General features: G+C 35.1%; 1 long non-coding RNA gene across 1 annotated transcript; it reads left to right on the forward strand.

Moving 5' to 3' along the window:
• Positions 1–4,080: 4,080 nt before the first annotated feature.
• LOC137805768 (uncharacterized) lies at positions 4,081–5,201 on the forward strand. Its single transcript, XR_011080235.1, has 3 exons — positions 4,081–4,190; positions 4,265–4,353; positions 4,451–5,201. It is a non-coding gene; the product is annotated as an uncharacterized lncRNA (long non-coding RNA).
• The last annotated feature ends 799 nt before the right edge of the window (positions 5,202–6,000 follow it).

Genomic DNA, 6,000 nt, shown 5'->3' on the forward strand with positions numbered 1-6,000 from the left:
GTGGTTCAACCCTTATACATAAAGAGCAAAACACCTTACCATACTCCTACCACGAAACGCCTACCTGAATATCTAAGGAACAACCAAACTAACCACAAGAAAACATTAAATTATCATCTTCATACAATCCAATGGGTTCAAAACCCAATTAGAGTACCCGAAGGAAGCACAATGAGACTTTGCGTAAATTCACGACCAAACTTTTACCTGTACTAAGGCGAATACTTCGAGCGCATCTACCACCCCCCCTATCGAAGGACACACAATTCCTATGATTCCAAATACCACTTACAACTCCAACCCAAATTGCACCCCAAATGTCATTAACCGAATCTGAAGCCTGACTTAACTTGAACTGTAGAAAGTTTGCCAAAGAATCCTTATGAATAACGAAGGATACGCCTAGCCACTTAAAACAAAGACACCAAACACGCCAAGCGAAATCGCAGACGAAAAACAGATGACTGGATGACTCTTCCACCATCCCACACAGACAACACAAGGGATTCTCAATCACCACCCCGCGTCTTTCCAGATTTACCCTAATAGCAACCTTATTCTCTATCACCCTCCAAGCTGTGAACAAAGCAGAAGGCAAGGCTTTGCACCTCCACAACTTACTATAAACTGGAGGGACCTCCCCAATTGTATCCTTCCTAACTTGAACATAGGCTGAGTTAACCGTAAAAGTTTTGAACCCCCAGCCTTCCAAATCCAACAATCTTCCTTCCCCAGTTCCAACTTCGCCCCTTGCAACAGCTGAACCAACTACTCCTCCATAGGCTTCTCCCATTCGAAAAAGGATCTACGCCAAACAAAGTGCCACACCCAAACACCATCAATCCAATTCCCAAGCTCAACCACCTTTGCATCTTTAGCCAAACTAAGGGAAAACAGTCTCGGGAAAACGACCTTCAAAGCTCCACAACTCAGCCAATTGTCCTCCCAGAAAGAGATACCCTTCCCATCACCAACATCCCACTGAAAACCATCTTCAAAATTTCTTCCCCAACCCTCCGAAGCCCACACCTCCATCAAATCTTTCCACCAAAGGGAACCCTTTCTTATTTTACCCACCTCTCTCAAAATTCTCCAACCACCATATTTAGAAACAAGGATTTCTTTCCACAAACCTCCTTTATCCGTACCAAACCTCCAAATCCACTTACCTAACAAAGCCAGATTAAACTTCCTAAGGTCAATAACACCAAGATCCCCATAATCACGAGGCTCACAAACTTTTTTCCAAGAGGCCCAAGCGATCTTCCTACCATCAGAACCCCACCCCCAAAGGAAATTCCTTTGTAGCCGAACTAGCTGCTCTGCCACCACAGACGGTAACTTGAATAGTGACATAAAAAATAGCGGAATTGAGGACAGAACAGACTTTATCAAACAAATCCTCCCAGCCAAAGAAAAACACCTACCTCTCCACCTTGAAAGTTTACCCTGAACTCTCTCTAACACCCCGCTCCAAAAAGCACCACGCTTGTGACTTCCTCCTACCGGCAATCCTAAATAAACAAACGGGGTCACCATCACTTTACAATTAAGAATAGCCGCAAAATGTTGAAGCAAGCTCTGACTCAACCCCAACCCGCCAATTCTACTTTTCAAAAAATTCATCTTAAGCCCAGAGGCGAGCTCGAAGCAGAGTAGAATAGCCTTAATATTGAATACACTTTTTGTAATAAGTATCAATGACAGTCAATGAATATGTACTTTTTGTAATAAGTACAAATATAAGAATCAATGACAGCTTACTATGACGGGTGTAATTTACCTGTCATAACAAATTGTGCAGTAGCATTTTTGTAATAATCGTGAAGTTTATTATGACGGTTAAAATTAAAATTAACATAGTAATTAATCGCGTTTCCCATTTTATCTGAAACTGAAACTTCAGTTTTCCATTTTTTTCCTTTTTTCTTGAATCCCTAAATACTTCTTCTCCTTCGTGCGCTCCTTCTCCTTCTCTTTGTAACTTCGTGCGGTTTCAGGTTCGATTGCTTGTGCTACGAATGCGTTTGCAATTTTTTAAAACTGAGAATGTGCTTTGCTGTTGTATTGAAATTTCGAGTGCTGAACTTAGTCTTTCAATGTTATCTGCTTTTAGGTCTTGGACTTGAATTGAAGTATTATTGCATAGTGTCATATTAGCTCTGTTTTTATCTTTCTGAATTCGTGGACAGATAATGAAATTTAGAAACAGTGTGACGTATCAACACCATAAAAACCAAGTGTGTCGTATTAAGAGTCTGTGTTGTCAAAGAGATCCTTCACCTCTGGTACAAACTGGCAATTCATCATATAAGAGCCTTCTGAATTATTTGAGACATGAAAATGACGTTAGAGATAATGAAATTTAGAAAAAAAAATCGTATTCGACATTCCTATAATATATTTTATCAGAAGTTTTCATTGTTGTGTACTTTCCAGAGCCATCTTTGGCCACAACAGCATTAGCTTGAGAAGCAGCAGAATTGGTGTGTGGAGATGCAGATCAGTTGTTATAAATCACCTTTTCTCTGCAACTGGAAGTCACAGGCAATGCATGGAAGGTTATGGTGTGTGCATCATCGTAGTTCACTAATATGGTAATGGAAGGGAAGCTGCAGTTCTGGTCCAGTTTAGAATTTTAGCCCCTGTACTCTGCATAATTATGCAGCTTTGGACCTTTAGAAAACGCATGTTTTTTGTGTAGGGAGTATTTGTATATCGTTTGGGTGCTGGATGCATATGGTAAGCATGTGTGGGAGCTAAAAAAAGAGGGTTGAGGGTTGCACCGTGATTGAATATCTTTGAATGAGTAAGAGAAGCTAATGGAGGAAAATAGAAAGGGAACAAGTGTAAGGGTTATTATTACTAAGGAAAATGAAGATATGATGATGATGATGCCATAATGACAACTAGCCCTCTGGCAGCACTTCGTTTTTCTTTGAGAGGGTTTAGAATGAGAGGATATTTTGGGATGAGGATATGTGTGGGGTTGATGTCCTAAACTAAAGGACTTTATATAGAGGAAAAGAAGGTGGTTTGAAGCACCATTATGGATGAAAAGCTGTAAACCAGGGACTACTCACCATGTCTTACTTTTCTAAATCATTTTTGTATAACTCTATTTTCATGCACGTATGTTGGGTCATTAGTGTGTATCAACTTTTGCAATTTATTAATTCATATAACATATTTAAGTTGGGTTCTATACTTTTCTTTAGCAATATTACGGAAAAATTTGGAGAAAGAAAATGAAGAATGGATAATATGTACCTAACTTTGACCTTAAGAGACTTGTCCCAGTAGCGGCAATAATCATCCAATAAAACGCGTTATAGTTATATAGTATCTTTATTTTTGTATAATAATCTATATATATATATATATTATATATATATAATGCTAAGTGAATAATCTCTTACTGATTAAGCTTTATTTCTAGGTTACTAGAATTGCCAAATGTTTGCTAAATTGTTCTGGCCACAAGTAGGAAAACTGTTTTTGTTTGTACTTGTCAACGAGAAATGGCCTCATGCACATCACACACTAAATTAAATATATATATATATATATATATAAATGAACTGGTATGCACCAATTAAAATGAACTATAAGTCTTGGGCTTATTAGAAAGATAACTATTTGTAAAATATGTGAAAATTGACCCATTGCTTTCACTGGTTCCACCATTTGTATGTGTTTGTCTTGTTTACAGATCACATATATGTCCATATTGATGGGAATCTTACTTTCTCATTTATGGTCTTTTATATGTATACAAAATGTAAAATTTGTTGCTACTTGCAATATAATTTTTGTGTGATGTAAGCCTGGTTTTAAAATAATTTTTTGCTTGACTGATTAGGAACCAAAGCAACATAAGCAGCTGGAGTTACATCAGGCGCCAAATGATTTAAGAGAATCATTAGATATAAAGTCAGTTGATTATGGATTGGAGTTGCCTGTGGATGCTGCAATACAGGCAAAGCCAAAAAGGTATATCAAAATAGTTTAATGGTTAAGTTTATGGTTGTGATTCCAGTTTTGGTTAATTACTTGAATGCATTTTTTTTAGATTAGATCAATATGCAAAACAAACCTCGAAATTTGTTGAAGAGGGCACTTACCTTAATCTTGGAAGTCAAACAAGCAATGATAATTTAGGGAATGTTGTTAATGTGTCAGATTTCCAGGTCAGATTATATGGACTATATGAGTTATTTACTTATTTTCCTCTGTGTTAACTTTGTGCTCTTTAATTTTGTAGGAAGGTGAATATGCTGATTGGACTAGGGCAGGGAGACCGGAGACAAAGAAGATGTGGAACTAGTAAGCTGCAATACCAAAGGTTTCATTGTAAGTACTTAGAAAACGGTATGTTGGACTAAAAACAGTTTCTTAGTCTTAGATTGTTTCTTTAATTTATTCTGAACTCAATTAAACCATTTTACAGGTTTCTTTTGGTTCCTTGGTGAGATTTCTGCCATACCGTAATCTTAATTCCAAATGGAAGTTCTTTGCTTTTGAGACCTGGTTAAAACAGAAGGGCTTGGATCCATCAATGTACAAGTTTTGATACTGATATTAAGATGTTTTCTCCTCATTCTTCTCCATCTCCGGAGATAGATGGTAAAGTTGAAGATAAAATTTCACCAGATGTAAAATTGGAAGATCTTTTAAGCATTTCTTGAATTAGCATGGAGCATGTATTGTTGATTCAATGAAATGAAGTGTTCTTCTGATTTGTTTTATGTTTCTTACGACAGGCTAGACTTCAAGTTGGGATATAGCTGAAATGCTGCATCCAGAAAATATCTTACTTTGGAATTTTTGTTGAGGTATATACAACATTTAAGGTCATGGTGTCACTATTATGGAGTTCAGCTTTACTAGCATATTTAGTTTTACATCACTTATTCCAGTGGAATTTCTTTGTTTGGCCTATTTATCAAGCTAAGCAGTAAGCACCTGATAATACCCTTTGCCCAGAGTTCAGAGTGGTGGTAAAAAATTCTAAATATTGATGTGATTATTAATTATTAATGTAGGTTGAAGGAGTTTCTTCATCAGTCTGAATTATCATGGGATACCACTGTGAATTACTCAAATACTTTAATTATTTAGTTTTGAATTTCACTTTTTATTGATTAATTTATTTATTTTTGTAGTTATTTAATGATCATCTCCATTCAAGGATAAAGATATAGAAGACATTAAAATGTATTGAGCTTCATTTTTTTTAAGTGTTTTTTATAAGATGTAAATTTCGATAGCTTATTAATTAATGAATTTGTCTAGATAACATTGATATACATGTAATTGTTATCAATGAATAGAGTAAAATTGATTCATGATTAAGTTTGTCTAGAAATTTTATGCAATTGTCTGGAAACATTGATATGCAAGTGATTATTATTAATGAATGGAAAAAATTTGATCAATGAATGAATTTTTATGTAAATTATATGTCATTGTCTGGATGACATTGATATGCAAATGATTGTTATTAATGAATGAAGTAAAATTGATCAACAAATGGGTGTCTAGAAATTGTATGCAATTGTCTGGATAATATTGATATGTAAGTAATTATTATTAATGAATGAGGGAAAATCGATTAATTAATGAGTTTGTCTAAAATTGATATGCAGATGATTGTTATTAACGAATGTTAGAAAATTGATAAAACAATCATTTAAAAAAAAAACTTACTATGATGGTTATTACAATAAATGATATAAAAAGTCTTATTTACTATGACAGGTGTAAGAATATTTGTCATAGAAAACCACTTACTATGACGGTTCAGATGAGAACCATGATAGTAAGTTGTATTTTCTATGACGGTTGTAGAAATACCAGTTATAGAAAGTTTTGTCTCAACATATTATGACAGATATTTTTTACATTTTATGACGGTTCATAGACAATAGTCATAATAAGTCAACTTACTATGTCAGTTTTTCAATTGACATAGAAAGTGGAGAGTTTTTATAACTCCTG

This window comes from Phaseolus vulgaris, chromosome 3 (assembly GCF_000499845.2).
Source record: "Phaseolus vulgaris cultivar G19833 chromosome 3, P. vulgaris v2.0, whole genome shotgun sequence".
In the NCBI taxonomy this organism is placed as follows: Eukaryota; Viridiplantae; Streptophyta; class Magnoliopsida; order Fabales; family Fabaceae; genus Phaseolus; species Phaseolus vulgaris.